Genomic DNA, 16,234 nt, shown 5'->3' on the forward strand with positions numbered 1-16,234 from the left:
GTTTGGGTTTACAATCATCGTCTGCTGGAAGGGCTCTGGTAGGTGAAGAGGACCCCTTCTGCCCTTTCTCTTGACCAAATTAAGAGTCAGTGATCTATTCTCAAGCTGCTATGTGCTGTTGACGGAGAAGTTTGCTTTTCAGGTTGCGTGTCCGTCCTGTCCCTTCTGTATGATACACCACACCCAGGGCGGGCAATATGGACACAATGGTGAGCAGGACGGCAGTCAGCAGGGCGGTGCTCTCCTACCTGCACAACTACAAGCTGGGACCAGCACTGGCCACGAACGAAAGGTCAAGGACACTGAAGACTCAAACACCATCTGGGGTGAGACCGGCTTCTAACCAGGCTCGTCCTCAGACGCGATATTTGTGGCATCACAGCACCGACCCTGAGCACCGAGTAAGCAAGCAGCACACAGCCGGGCCTCCAGGGTCCAGCACTGCTCATCTCTGTAGGTCAGAGTGCGACCTGGAAGGCAGAACCGGCGACTGCGTTTGTGACGTCACTGGAGAGGCACCCACAGCCTCCAAAACTCCTTTCCACCCACCTGCCACAGAGTGTGACTCCACCACTGGAGACGCTGTGGTTGCGGAGGCGTGCGCTGCTGTGGACGAGGCACCACGAAATCCCATGGGAAGGGGGGGCATGGTGACCCACCAGTCACTGGCTGGCAGCTGGCAGACCACGGGCCTCTCGTTGGAGGGTCCACACTGTTGCATCTTGTCAGGACACAGCTGCTCCGTCCTCACCTGTGTCCTCATGCTAGCTCGTCCACACTTTTGTCGGAAGGAACCTTGATGCTGGGATCCCGCATTCCTCCCCACCCCCGGCTGCTCAGCCAAGAGCCCCAGCAGTCTGATTCGTCTCCGCATCTCCTGGTGTGTACACTCCGGCTCTCTGCACACAGTAGGTGGTCAGTAAATGTTGTGTGAATGTCAGATTACGGCGCGCAGGGCAGAGCTCTGGGGGCATGGACCCGGACAGCTGGGTCTCAACAGGAAGGACCACAGAGGAGCTAAATACAGCAGCAGGATGCCGGCCCATCTGAGGACAGGTGTGAGGGCGGAAGAAAACCTGGGCACCAGACCAGCCTGGCACCTGTCAGGAAAAGGAGGGGAGGGAGGAGGAGAGGAGGAGGAAGGGGAAGAGGGAGGGGAGGGAGGCCCCGTCTGCACAACTTCATGTCTAGGGACATTGACCAGGAGTCCAAAAAGAAGTGAGCACTTGCCACAGCAGCTGGGGACGCCAGCGAGAAAATCACAGGAGATAAGAGACAGAAAACTACTCATTCACTGAAAATTCTGCCTCCTTCCAGAGACCCTAATCTTTCTGAAAGCACCGTCACCTACTGTTTCCAGAGCAGCCCGGGAGCCCTCTGTGCAGGCAGCGAGGACTGTGCTGTGAAGGCTGGTCACCATTCTGACCCGCCGCCTGGGCCAGCTCCAAGGACAGCCCCCCACACCTGCTGAACAGCTGGTGAGAAACTTAGACCCCGCTCTCGGCCTTGAACCAGTCGGGCGTCTGACACATAGACCCTGTTTGTGTTTCCTGATTAATGTAGGAACTCCCAGACCAAAACACTAGTTGTGTTGCAATTGTAATTGTATTGCAATTACTCGAAAGTATCAGAAAAGTATTCCAGCCCTTGTTTTCAAAACCACAAGCTGTTGCAACAAATCACCACATGGCTTTTGAACACAGCTTTCTCTTAACCCACACCTTGTTGACCCTTGCCACTGGTCAGCAGACCAGGGTGACAGTGGTGGTCACGGCCGTTAACTCCCTGAAAATGAAGAGGGGAGGACACATTTCCCTGCTTCTGGAAAAGCCAGCAAACCGCTTCTGGAAGACAGCTGGCGTGAAGTGGAGAGCCCTCGGGGAATAACGGTCTGCAACATGTTCCAGCACTAACAGAGATGCTCTTCCACCAGTCTCGCTTACACTTTTCCTACCATGCGCACATACGGGTAACAAATGCTACCATCATGGTGCCGATCGCTAAAAGTACCAAGCCACCCGATAGAAGGTGCCAGCAAGGTGCCTGCCGGTCTCGGGTCCCCGCAAGTTCAAGTCAAAGTGCTTTCACCCCCTCTGTTTTCACCAAGGGCTCCCCTGAGAAGGACCCCGTGTGCTGCTAACATGGTCCGCCACGAGGTAGAGCAGAAACCGGCAAGTGCCAGATGGTTTTCAGTGGCCTCTGGGAAACACAGGAAAGCAAGTAAAAGTGCCCTTCTTGGCTCCAGTGCAGAAGGCTCACCAGACACTGATGTGACCCTCTGGCCCCCAAAGTACCCACCGTGGTGTGGCTTCCCAAGAGGTGCCCCTGCTCCAGGATGTCAACTGACCTGCTGTGCTGCCTGTCCACCAGCCCCGGCCCAAAACCCCCCTTCCCAGTCGGTTCATTTAGGGGACAGACACGAAGGCACGGAAGACACAGCAGCTGCTCCCACCCCAGAGGCTGGAACTATAGTTCAGGACTGTAGGTTACCATGTCCAAGCATCTCCCCAGCTCTCTCAGCCACAAGGTACTATGAGAACTGACTGAAAGAGGGGGACAGTGCACTAAGAATGCGTTAAACAGTCATCAATTCATAAGATTGACACTAAGCCATATTAAGCTCAAAATTAAGCCACTTAAGCCACAACTGTTTTACTGTATTTACATACACTTTTTTTTTTCTGAAGAGAGAGAGCAAATGAGCGCACGAGTGGGGGAAGGGCAGAGAGAGAATCCCATGCATGGAGCCTGCCACGGGGCTCGATCCCACGACCCTGACATCATGACCTGAGCTGAAATCAGGAGTCAGAGTTCAACTAACTGAACCACCCAGGCGCCCCTCTATACATCCTTTATAAATAAAAGCTTCCTAGCACAAATATTCCTAACTGTTCTCTTGCACCAGAAGCCGGACCTAGGTTATTCTTCAGCCGTGGGGTGCTGCCAGGGACCAGCAGAAGTTTTGACAAAATGACCCTGAGGGAATGTCACGCCCGCTGTATTTTCAAACCCACAGAGAGCAATGATGAATCAAAGGTAGTCTGAATCTCATCTCACTTCCACTTTCCTTCTTGCCCAAGAAAAGGAAGATTACTGTTAAGTTCCAAAGACCCAAACAAGACCTCAGAAAGGCGCCTGTGAGCACCATACAAAAGATATCTTACATAATTTCTCGACAGAGGCTAAAAATGCGATTCGTGCCAATTCCTACGTGCCACTGTGTTCCGTCACAGGTATTTCTAAATGATGCGGTCGAAGCGAAACGGCCGTTTGTCCTGGCAAGGAGAAGGAAAACCAATGTTCTGGGGATTATCTACCTGCCATGCACATCACACTCTGATATAGTAAGAATCTGAAATTGCTAGGCGCCTCTTAATATCCATTCTCCCTTTCTTTCTTCATAACAGAACCCCCACTTTGTTAACTGCTTCCAGCATTAGAACCCCAGTCCCGTGCAGCTGGCTGTGGCCACGGGGCTACGCTCCAGCCCGGGACCCCCAGGGTGGGTCTGGACACCCCTGGGAGGCCTGCACCCTTTTAGGTCATCAGTGAGGCCCAAACTATTTTAATAGTGACAATGAAAGAATGTTTGCCTCTTTAATGCTCATTCTTTCCCGAGTACATGGGGGAGCTTTTAGAGGCCACATGACACCTGATACCACAACAGACCAAAGGCAAAAGCTGACGTGAGGATCGAGCTGTTATTGAGGGGGAATTAAAGAGATCTGCAAAATATGAAGCAATGTGGGTCTTACCGCTAATTGTCAGAAAATCATATTTGCCCCCAGGAAAGTAATCTATGCTAACCTGCAAGGGTTCATTATTTTTAAACGAATTCACTTTAAAAAATTTTAAGTTTAAAATTAACTTAATGGCAGCTTAAATGGCACCATTAAATCAATTTAAAATGTGACCTGGAGGTCACAAGGCTAGAACCAAGTTGTGTGAGGCCAGGGTGAAGATGCTGGCGGGGCTGAGCCCCCTGTGAAGCTCTAGGGGAGAATGTGCGCCTGGCCATCTCCAGCAGGAACCTACTGTCATCTTGTAATTCCTTCTCTGGCTCTCACAGCCCCACTGCCTTCTTGTAAGGACCCCTGGGACTGCACAGAGCCCACCGGATAATCCCCCGGACCGTCCCTATCTCAAGATCCTGACCTAATGGTATTGGCAAGTCTCCTTCGCCATATAATGTGATATAGTCACGAGTTCTCGGTGTTAGGATGGGGATACCTTTGGGGGCCATTTTTCTGCCAACCGTAAAATGCTAGATAAGAACCCACATAAGCAGAGCTCTGTGGGGTCCTCAATAGTGTTTAAGAAAAGAAAGGATTTCTTAAGAGCGAAACTTTTGGGAACTACTGCTCTAGCACATGAACAGACTATTTATTAGGTGGGAAAACAAAACCTAGAAGAGCTATGTGATTAATCAAAGACACACAGACCGTGAGGAGAACTTCATCCTGAACTTGTACTGTCTGGCTACCAATGAAGCCAGTATGGCTCCTGCTTCGCCAAACTACCGACCCCTGAACACCCTGACTGAGAAAAGGGCAAATGAAAATTATTCTGTGGGTATTTCCATAGGCATCAGACATAAGGTCTGACAACAAGCACTCAGGTGTGAATTTGCTGAGCAGGAGAGAGGACAAGTTAGAGACGAAGGTGCTTAAAATAATCCTGCTTTTCAAAACCTTATTTAGGAACAGACAAGTTCACTACCTCCTGTGGGAAGGGAGGAAAATGTTACAAATGGTCAACTGTCCCAGGGCTGAGTCGGAGATAAAAGGCCATCCTTTCATGGTCTAGAGAAGCTCGATCAGGACCAAGGTCAGGAGACCAGGGACACAGCAGCAAAGCCCATGGGAGCTGGTTACCAGACTGAGACCTATGGTCACTTGTCTTGACCATGGCTGTCAAGACCCAGTTTTTAACAGCATAACTGTAAAGGACATGAGAAAGACCGCCTTCTTGGGCTATGTCTCTGCATCATTTTGATAGGACCAGAGTAACGACCTGGCAGCAAGTAACTGCATTCAAGTGAACTATGTTAAAATCATGCTAATGAGGGGCACCTGGGTGGCTCAGTCCCTTGTGTCTGACTTCGGCTCAGGTCATGATCTCAGGGTCTGTGGGTTCGAGCCCCATGTCAGGCTCTGTGCTGATAGCTCAGAGCCTGGATCCTGCTTCAGATTCTGCATCTCCCTCTCTCTGCCCCTCCCCCGCTCATGCTGTCTCTTCGTTTTTCTCAAAAATAAATATTAAATTAAAAAAAAATCACTAATGATCCAAATTGCAGCCTGCAAAGCGACACATATTTACAGAAAAAGAAGAGAAGGGGGAAGCTCGAAGTGCCAGTTAGCGCTTTATGAAATGACTGACTGGGCACATGAACGAAAGAGCAGCAGGCGGGGGGGAAGCTGTGGTTACAACCCTGCCCCCATGCTCAGCCAGTGTGCTCCTGGATGGTGGCTCCCCGGCCCACGGGGCTTCCCCAGGAAGCAAGCTTCTCCAGTTCTTCTTCATCGCCTTCCCAGCTCTCCAGAGAAGCTTCTGGAGTGCTCGGCTAACCAAACCATTTGGAAAGCAGAACCCGTCAGCAGTGCCTGAGCTGACAGCCAACCATAACCCACAACATGAGGAGACAGACGAAGTAACCGCTGCCCAAGGGTGAAAAGCCACAGAATGATCAGATATGACTGTTTTCCAAGTAAAAGTATGAAGCAAGCGACAGGCAGTCCTTCAGAGGATCTCTAGCTGCAGGGTGCCGCACATCCCGGGAATGTTCTCTTGCCTGCCTTTTGTTAGACGACCCTGGTGGTGCCAGAGTCCTGCCTGGAGCCTGCAGAGTCTTTATGCCTCTAGACATGCCTATGAAGACCAGACAGGCCTCACACGCTATGCCATAACCTACATGCCTGTCAGGCCTGGGAAGCCTCTGAAACAGGACTGCTGCCACCAGGTGATTATTCTGCTGCGGAACGGAGAAAAACAAAAACGAGTAAATCAGCAACCTCAGTTACCGTCTGTTTTGAAATAAAACATGTTTTCCTGTGACAAAGCACAAGGAAACCTAACATTTCATAGATCAAAAATGTCATGCTGTTTTCTAGGCCTATGAAGGGGACATACAACTAAGGACAGGGAGTTTGTGGCGAGGATGCCTCTAATTCACAGCAGAAAACACCTGTGTTCCGGACACCGCCCTCTCCATGGGCAGAGATCCACAGCTGAATCTTTTATACCCAGGATTCCGGATAAACAGAAAAATGAAGCAGAATAAAGGAGTCCTGAAAGTACTTACGAGTTATTCCAAAAGTAGTGATTAGACTTTCCAAGGAAGTAAATATTAGTAGATTAATTATGATTAGTAATTAGTAGATTAACTAGGAAAAAAAACGCAAAATTTAAGGACATAATATGTGATGCGAATATAAATACAGTTTAGCGAGGTTTCAAGGTTGTTACTGCATTATTTTTCCACCCATGGGTGAAATAAAGTCATATATGAGGTAAGTTCTAAGTGTCTAACAAAATTGATCAAGGGAATGCACAGAACACAGATTTTAAAGTATCACCTGGGTACTACTAATTTAGAAATTATGGTGGACTAGGTATTTGTAGGACCCTCTGCTACACTATAATTAGATTCCAGATAAATTATTTTTTTAATGTTTATTTGGGAGAGAGAGAGAGAGTGAGTGCATGCAAGCAGGGAAGGGGCTAAGAGAGAGAGGAACAAGGATCTGAAGCAGGGTCTGAATGCAGAATATAAACACCTCTACATGGTGTTGCTTAAAGATAGGAAACATGGAGTAATAAAAAAACTGAGCCAGGAAAAAGAGGCCATCAAAATATATTCAAGCATATCTGAAGCAGAAACAGAGCTTTTAAAAATGAAGAAATATAATCACTGAAATTAAAAACTCAAAGGATGGGTTACATAAAAGATTCAACACCGCTGAAGAGAACATTACATAAACAGAAAGCAAATCTTAAGAAATTAACAAGAATCAAACAGAAAAGGACAAAGAAGAAAATTACAATTACACATTAAAAGACACAGAATATAAAAAGAGAAGCTCTAACATCTACTTATCAAAACCAGAAGAAGCAAGTAGAGAGAGCAGGGAGAGAGATCGTATTCAGGGCATTAACAGATGGGAAGTTTGCAAAGCCAATGAAGGGCATGAATCCACATACAGGGCCCACAACAAATACCCATAGGATCAAAGGCAGAAAGCCACACACAAACACACTGCATGGAAACTGCAGGGCCCCAGTGATATATACATGATCTCAAAACAGGCCAACTCATTCACCCAAGAACAGCAGGTGAAAGATGAACTGCAGATTTCCTAACAGAAACAATGAAAGCCTTGGACGATGGGCAGCATGTTCACAGGGCTCCGAGACCATGACTGTCAGCTGAGAACCTGGAGAGCGAAGCCAACACACTGTCACGTAGACCAAAGTCGAGAGAGGCTGCCACCAAGTGATGCTAAGGGAAGACAGTTCTGAAGAAGGCGTATCTCCCCAGGGGGAAGGAACAGGATGGAAGAAGAGAAGAAAAGCAATAGATGGGAGACAGAGAAAGGTAAATACCATCTCCACATGCAACCCTGGGCTGATGTGTACAGGGAAGCACAGGGCTGTAACACGGAGAGGAATGCATGAGAACAGAAGACACTCTTCTCTAGGTGTCCTACATGTTGTATGCCGTTCTGAGAGGGGACGATGACACCTTAACTACCCATCGGCTCCAAAACTGATGCGTGCACAATGTACTTTCAGGGAATCACAGAAGAATAGAAACGGGATGCATCCCAAACCAGCAGAGAAAAACCCACTGAATGAGAAGGCAAATCAACAAAACCTTCAAACCCTCCCCAAAATAGAAAAAGATTAGCAACGCATATGAACCAAACACATATCAGACTATATTTCACAAACCAAAAAAACAACAAAAAGCAGAAAGAGAAACAAAAATCCATTAGCCATAAAATAAAAGACTGAAAATTTTTTCTACATCAACATCACAAACTCTGTTCTCCAAAGGATACTAAAAGAAAGATGCCCAACCTCACTATTAATCAGGAAAATGCAAATTAAGGCCAGATGATATACTACCCTACACCCCCTAGACTGGCAACTAAATACAAAACTGTGGAAGGAAGCAGAGCAACAGATAAAATGGGATGGATTTTTATAAGAAAAATTTTATTTGGCCATAAAAAAGGATTTACTACCACCATATGCAACAAGTGAATCTTAAAGCAACTGGGTGAGTAAATGGAGCTTGCAGAATGCTACATGCAAAATACCATTCTTACCTAGCCTGGAGACGAGTGACACTCAACAATATTCTCTTTGCACATATGCACAGACACAGTAATTACGTGCCAGAATGGAAATCAACCGCTAACATGCAGCACGCGGTTCCATGCAGGTGATCTGCGCTCTTGGGAAGGACTTTCTCAACAAAAGAAAGGGTCTGCAGGTCGTGCTCTGGAGGAGGCCCTTCATGTCATGTCTGGCTGTCGCACCGGGTGGCCATGGCCCAGGCTGTCTCCAGCCGCAGGGCAGAGTGCAGGCTGGGGAGCCCAGTCTACTGATAAAGAGCCTCAATCAAAACCAATTCCAGGATAAAGGAAAAGGCCTGGCCCTAAATCACTCCCTAGCCACCCCCCCACACCCCACCCCTGGAACCTTCCCTGACCATTTCCTCTACATTTCAATTAAACTATTGATAGTTTTGGATAAAGGTGGAAAATAGCTTGACTCAAGTAGAGATTTTCTTTCATTGAGGTGGCCCTTCTTCCTCTTCAATGTCCTCGCTTATTACACGACCCTGTGTCCCGCAGCACCGTTTTCTGTTATTTCCAGCAACTCCATCTAAACACTACATGCCCGGAGGGCCAGCCCGGTCCATCTACACGCTATGTGCCTCCAACAGCCACCATGGTCCTTGGTCATCACACTGTCCGGTGGCACACCACACGGCGTCTGGACCACAGCATGATTCTCTGCACCTGGTGTTTCTTCCCTGGCCTCCTTCCAGCCAATCAAAACTGCATGTAATCCTCTGCCCAGAAGTCTTCAAGATACAAGACACAGGAATGAACGACACTATCATCAGAATTTCATTTTTTCAGTTATTTCAATGCTCTCCATTATCCAAGAAAGATGCAAGTGCACCTGGAAGCAACAGGCACAAATGAAAGGCACATTTTTGAAAAAGCTGATTCTCCAACCACAAGACAGTGCTATTGGTGTACTTGAATACTGAAATACTTTTTTAAATCTCTGATGGCCAAGAGCTAAACGGGAAATGGGGCAGGCCACATAATTCTGATCAAAGGAAGAACAGAAAGGGGTTTTTCCCCCTAAGTATTGAGAAACAGAATCCTCTTTTTTATTTCTGTTTTGTAAACCCCAGCTTGTACAATGCACGGAGAAAAATGTCATGGGCTTTCTTACATCTTTACTGAGTAGAAGCTGGGAATATACCATTAAAGTGTACCTCCGAGAAGGTGCTCACACTGATAACATACGGGGAAATACCTTTTCCTTCCATCAAGATTAAAAGCACTAAGTAAGAGGACTGAAAAACACTGGTACGTTCTGTAGAGCTTAGTCCCCAAAACAAGACCATGTGAATGTGATCCTTGACACAAAATCTCAGAAACAACTGAAATGACAGGTGTTCTGAAATCTCCACAACGATTTCACTGCTCCGCAAGCTCCAACCTCACTCGGCTGCAGCAGGCACTGGTTGTACATCAGTCCAGCCACCGCAGAGTCATCAGTCACTCGTCAACAAAGACCTGTTATCTGCCACCTAACCCAGAAGGGGAGCACCATCCCTATGCGTGCATGACATCACTTCATATTTTAAAACGAATATACACAGGGTCCCAGTTTGTACCTTCATCTCTTTTCTCGGTTTTTGCTCTTCTTAATGGTAGCAAGTTCTTCTATTTGTCTGGGACCAGTGCCACACTTTGTGTATCTGTTTACCGTCATAAACTCCCTTGTGCTTGTATTCCTAGAGAATCCTACTCGTCACAAGGGAAGTTGGATGCCTACTGCATGAGAAGCCACTATGGTTGTGCCGAGGCTCTGAGTGTGGGATGCTCAATAAAAACGGGACAGGTGTCTGGTAGACCAGCAGCCCCAAGATGCCGCCTCCGCGGGCTATTAGCCTGATGGCTACCGAGGCAGGGGTAAGGGTCGGACACAACGCTGCGCACGGGGCAGTCTTCTCAAATCCCTGCACCAGCATCCACACTGGGTCTGCGGGCCGCAGGGCTCCTGACGTGCCCATCCCACCACCTGGCCCTCAAGAGGAGCTGGTGGAACGCACTCGTCCCACGCGACGATCTGACTTCTTTCTCTTGTGTGCTGCTGCCAGGACCTTCTCTCCTGCGGGAGACAGAAAATGCCACCCCACTCCTGTCCCTTTGGCACAGGGGTGAAGGTGAGCTAATTCTTCTGAGACCCGGCAGACACAGAACAGCTCAGAAAACACAGAAGAAGCTGCCGTTTTGTAAGGGAAGTTTACACTCACAAAAGAAATCTCCATTCACGAGGGTGTTTCTCTCTGTACCAAGAAGAGAAGGCTGAAAAGAGGAGTTGAGAATCGCTCTTCCTGACAGGGAAGCAACCTTGCCCCTCGTTTGCTGTCCTTTCCCTGATCCCCTCCCCATCACCTGGCCTCCACAGTTGGCTTTGTTTGAGCTGAAGACGGTACATAGGCCCAAATCCTGGCCACCTGTTTGAGTGACTCTTGCCTGGGTTTCTCCCGCGTAGGCGTGAGGAACGCACATTCAATCACTGGTTTTCTCCTGTTCCTCTGTCTCTGGTACAGGAGCCCCAGCTGAGAACCTGGAATGGGAACCAGGGTAGAAGGAAAAGACTTCTTGCCCTGTACACTACTCAGCTACAGCCTGAGTGCAACTTCTGAGGGTGTCCCAGGCACATGTGACAACCTCCCACCCCGTGATTGAACGCCTGAGATGTGCCAGGCACCGACTCGGTCCTAGCGACTGCAAGATAAGGCAGGCTCGATTCCCCACATCTTACAGATAAAGACACTGAGGGTCAGAAAGGAAGGTTAAGAAACCAGCTTGTAGGTGGAGGAACTGGGATTCCAACCCAGATTCTGAGGCCTGAGTCCGGCTGGGGACTGAAACCTCGACACGTTCGCATGTATAGTCAAATTCTGTGTCAACTCGTTATTCTGTAAAGCTGTAAAAACACGAGAGTTTGGTTTATGTGTCACCTTCTCTGTCCTCCCCCAGATTCATCCCCTGGAAACCGCCCTTAGGTCTTTAGCCTCAGACGACTCCATCCATCTGTTCCTGCTGCTACATCATTCAGGTTCGGATTTCCTGCACCTGCCCTGCTAGAGAGAGAGAGCAATGACTGATTTCCTTCCGCGTGCGTGTCACTGAGAATTTCCTCTCACGTCCTTGGTCTACCGAGTTCCACCACCAGGTCCCCGATGTGGAGGGAGTTGCCGGGAACGGTGTGCTGGGCAGGGACCCTGAGAAGCGCCATGTCGGCTGGTGAACACACTATCCACCACCAGTAAATGACATGGGTGCCAGCCCCACCGCAGGATCAGATACTGGCCTTCACAAAGACACATGGAGCCCATCTATACTGAAACATGTTGTCTGAGGAGACGAGGGTCTCCACGTCACCTTCTAGGAACAGAAACACTTGGCAAGTGTTAAAATTGCCCTGGAATCTTTGACAAAGTAAAATGGTCAAACATAAGTACAGAGAATTTCTTCCAAGACATTGTTTCCTTTCACTTTCGGCTTGCATTCTTTTCATTTAAAAAAAACATTTTTTTATGCTTTTTATTTATTGTTGAGAGACAGAGAGAGTCAGCGTGAGCAGGAGAGGGTCAGAGAGAGAGGGAGACACAGAATCCAAAGCAGGCTCCAGGCTCTGAGCTGTCAGCACCGAGTCTGACGCAGGGCTCGAACCCACGAACCGTGAGATCATGACCTGAGCTGAAGTCAGATGCTTAGCCGACTAAGCCACCCAAGCACCACTAGGCTTGCATTCTTTGTAAACCTGTGATGGACCCAGGGTGCCCGGATGGCTCAGATGGTTAAGCATCAGGACTTTGGCTCAGGTCATGATCCTGCAGTTCCTGAGTTTGAGCCCCATGTGGGGTGAACCCTGCTTCTCTCTCTCTCCCTGCCCCTCCTCTGCTCATGCTTTGTCTCTCTCTCAAAATAATTTAAAAAAAAGACTTCCATGATGAATTAAAAACGTTTAAAACCACAAACTGCACCCTCTACATATTTAAAATATTAGTTTCTAAAACCCTACAATACCAAGTACCTGTCTAGCTATCCACATGCACACACAGGGTAAGAGGTCTCTAAAGACCACTGTCTGTGGGGTCGGAAAGGGCATGGGGGAGGGGAGGTCAACAGGTCTCCATCTGGGGTATTTCAATCTTCAGGGGACAGACTCAAGGGTCATTTGCATAACTGAACAGAAGGTAAACTGAAGCACCCGGAACATGAACAGTGGCCTGCCAAATGGACACGGACTCAACGTCACTTGGTACAAAAAACGTAACTGCAACCAATGCAGAATTGTCCTCTGAAACCTCAGCGTTGATGAGGAGCACGTAAAAGGGACGCTTCCCCCCCTCCCCCCCCGCAGTCATCTCACCACCGTGTGTCAGAGGCTGCCACTGGGCCCAGGTCCAGTCCAAATCTAACTCAAGGAAGTAATTAGACATCGGGATAAAATGTGACTCATGGAAGTTCATCACTGTCTTTGCTATGACAAAATGCCAAAGTCCCTAATGGACCAACATGTTTCAAACACAGGAAATATCCACGTGGGAGAGGGGCTCACAGCCTTTACGAATTCCATCCCTGCAGAAATCATGGAGATATAATACCAAATGAGGAAGGAGGACACAAAAGTATCCTTACAAGTAGCATACAACACACACACACACACACACACACACACACACACACACACACACAGCATCGGTAAAACCAGCCACGTAAGCTGACAAAATAGCACTGGGGTGTTTGTGTCATTCCCGCTTGCGCCCGTGTCCCAAATGACACGGTTTCCAGCTCACAGGTGTGCAGACTCTGCTCAGTGAGCCAGGCTCGCCACAACAGACAGTGTCATCTGAAAAAGTACCCCATCCTTTTTTGCCGGTGCCCTGGCTATTCCTCAGTCCAGAAGGGGTGCCTGTCTGGGGGAGGCTCTGTCCCATCTTCAAGTGAGAAAGCCACCTGGCATGAATGTCGCTCCCGTCCCACTCCATCCCTGACCAGTGTGCCTGTGGGTGTGTCTGAAGGGCTCTCTGGGAATCTCGTGAGTGCGCCTGACACGCTGACACCAGCACCCCCAGAGGACCCTGGACCTGACCTCAGCCCCAAGATCCGCATCTTCAAAACCAGACACTGCTCACTAAGGTTCCTGCAGGCTGTGTGGTGACTGGAGGTTCCTAGCATTTGGGCCTGGACACATATCAGTGGAGACGTGCCAGGGGATGAAGAAGCGTCCTGATGTTCAGATCCTCGCCTGGAATTCCGTTGCAGGTGATGTGCTCCGCTCTGCTTGACTGTGATCTTTGGTGGGGGAGGGACATGTTTCATTAAAACTTGATTCGGGGCGCCTGGGTGGCCCAGGCAGTTAAGCGTCCTTAAGCATCCGGCTTCGGCTTGAGTCATGATCTCCTGAATCGTGAGTTTCAGTCCTGCATCGGATTCTAGGTCTCCCTCTCTCTTTGCCCCTCCCTCCCTCACACACTCTCTCTCTCAAAAGTAAACATTTAAGGGGCGCCTGGGTGGCTTAGTCGGTTAAGCGTCCGACTTTCGCTTAGGTCATGATCTCACGGTTCGTGGGTTCGAGCCCCGCATCGGGCTCTGTGCTGACTGCCAGCTCAGAGCCTGGAGCCTGTTTCAGAGTCTGTGACTCCTTCTCTCGCTGACCCTCTCCTGCTCACGCTCTCTCTCTCTCTCTCTCTCCTAGAAAAAAAAAAGTAAACATTTAAAAAAAAGAGAGAGGAATTAAAACCTTATTTTTCGAGAATATTATTTTGTTGCTTTTGTAGATGAGTCTCATTTGATGGAAGCAGGAACTTTTTTTTGCTCCTACTGAATTCAGAAGGAAGTTTAACTTCTTCCCTGGATAAAACCCTATTCTGGGGCACTTCCTTCCACCAGAGCGAAGGGAGGACTTAGCAGAGCAGCTGGGCCCCAAGGCAGGGTGTGGGGAGCAGGAGGAAGGGAGCCTGAAGCTGGGTGACGGCCCGAGGGGAGTCGGGCCGGGATTCCTGGTATGGTCTGAGGCGGGTCGCGGAAGCCAATGGTCCCATCGACGACACACGCGGACCCGGCTGTCCTCACGCGCTCTTCTGTGGGCTTCCCACCCTCGTCACAGACACATCTCAGTGGTTAACGCTGAGAAAGTCCAGGAATTACAGGACCTTCTTTACCAGAAGCCTAGACAACTTTTACTGAAAACACTTCTCAACATTATTGAATTTATGTTCCCGGTCCCCCAAGAGCGGGACCCTACGATGGAGCCCAAAAGGCACAAGTCTTAATGGCCCAGGCCTGGGAAGCGTGCCTCGTGCGTTTCAGCCCCAACAGAACGACAGCAGCCGCAGAAGATGGCGGTGGCCCCGTGGGCATCAGCTCCGGCCTGAACGCTCCGGCGGTAGAGCTGGACACGGGACAAGTGAGTGTCTCCAGGCCCCCCGGGGCCCAGCGCTGGCTCCCAAGCCCTCCCTCAAGCACAGGAAGCGGAGCCCAGGACGGCCACAGGCCCCTCCCCCACAGCCGGAGCAGGGCAGCAGCCACCCTGTGCTTGCCCCGAGGAAAGGGGTAGGAAATCCGGAAAAGCCCCCGTTTTGTTAATCACGTTCTGAGAAGGAGGTTCCATGCAGTAGGACATGTTCAAGGAAGGGAACAGAAGGACGGGCACAGGCACTGACATTAGTCCATGTTTCTTGCCAACCTTTGTCACTGGAGTCCTTTTTAAACAAAAACAGAATCCTGGACTATGTGCATCTGCCTGGGGTGCGTATCCCCAACCTGGATGGACGCCCCTCGTTTCTCTGTCAACGCAGGCTTTATGTCAGAGTTCCCAGAGGTGTGAATGTGTCCCACGTGGGTGGAGAAGGTCCCAGATGTGTTGGGGGTGCCCTGGCCACACACAGGGAGGCTCAGAATCTATAGCCCTGCGTCCAGCTGCACAGAGGGTCCTCCGAACAAGGGGCCGCCCGTGGTCCTCACGTGAGGAGTGCTCCTCATCCCCCGAATGGGAAGCATCCCCACATGTGAGAGCGATTTGGTAGCTAACTACGTACCATACCTGGGGCTGGCTTCCCAAACCCGAGAGTTGTCTGGAAGGCCCACTCTCTAGAGCTTCACCACAGGGAATGTGGGATGGGAGGAGCCCAGGGGCTGGTGGGCGTCCCTATAGGCCTGTCTGTCCCTCTGCCGCCTCTGCGAATGGAACGCCGCAGAGCTTTCTCTTAAGGATAATGTCCCACAGGTTGATTCTAAGAAACGCTGCTGCAAAGTATTTGCTTAAAACAAGACCTAAACTCTTAATAGGCTGATTCACTGGTACAGCTCTGTGGCCTCACCTCTGCCAGTCAGAAGCCGACCGTGGATGAAGTCTGCATCCGGAGCACCGACTCAGACACCTGAGTGAAGGGGCCGGACCCTGACACTCTCAAACCTCTGATGTCACTGCATTTTGGGCAAGGGAGGCCAGGTAAGGCTCCGTGGGTGATCGCCAGCCAGGGCGAGACACGGGTGTATGATGTTTCAGTAGAGAATTTCCTGGGAGAGTGTCCAAGCAGGCCACTGAAGTCAGAAGTTTAGTATTCACGTATTAGGCCTGACTATTTTGATGTGAATGGACTCGAGCCATCCCCCAGCCACATTCATTCCTGGAAATCAGAGCCCTCATTTCCTTGTGCCTAAGATCGACTAATTCAGAAAAAGGCATGAATGACTATTCGCTTCTTAGAATTGAAACACCAGGCTTGACGGAGGAACAAGCGGGAGAAGAAGGGCGGAAATGGTGGGGGAAAGGGAGAGAGGCAAACCATGAGAGACTCTTGAATGCTGACAAAGACTGAGGACTGATGGGTGTGGGGGGGAGGGGGGGATGGGCATGGAGGAGGGCGCTTTGGGGATGAGCACTGAGTGTTATGTGGAAA

General features: G+C 49.6%; 1 protein-coding gene across 1 annotated transcript in view; it reads right to left on the reverse strand.

Annotated features, from left to right (window-relative positions):
* The window catches only part of SGMS1 (sphingomyelin synthase 1), a 262,857-nt gene that overhangs the window by 177,017 nt on the left and 69,606 nt on the right, over nt 1-16,234 (reverse strand). The gene's annotated exons all lie outside the window — the stretch shown is intronic.

The sequence above is a fragment of the Hyaena hyaena genome, unplaced genomic scaffold (genome assembly GCF_003009895.1).
Source record: "Hyaena hyaena isolate Hyena2069 unplaced genomic scaffold, ASM300989v1 scaffold_141, whole genome shotgun sequence".
In the NCBI taxonomy this organism is placed as follows: domain Eukaryota; kingdom Metazoa; phylum Chordata; class Mammalia; order Carnivora; family Hyaenidae; genus Hyaena; species Hyaena hyaena.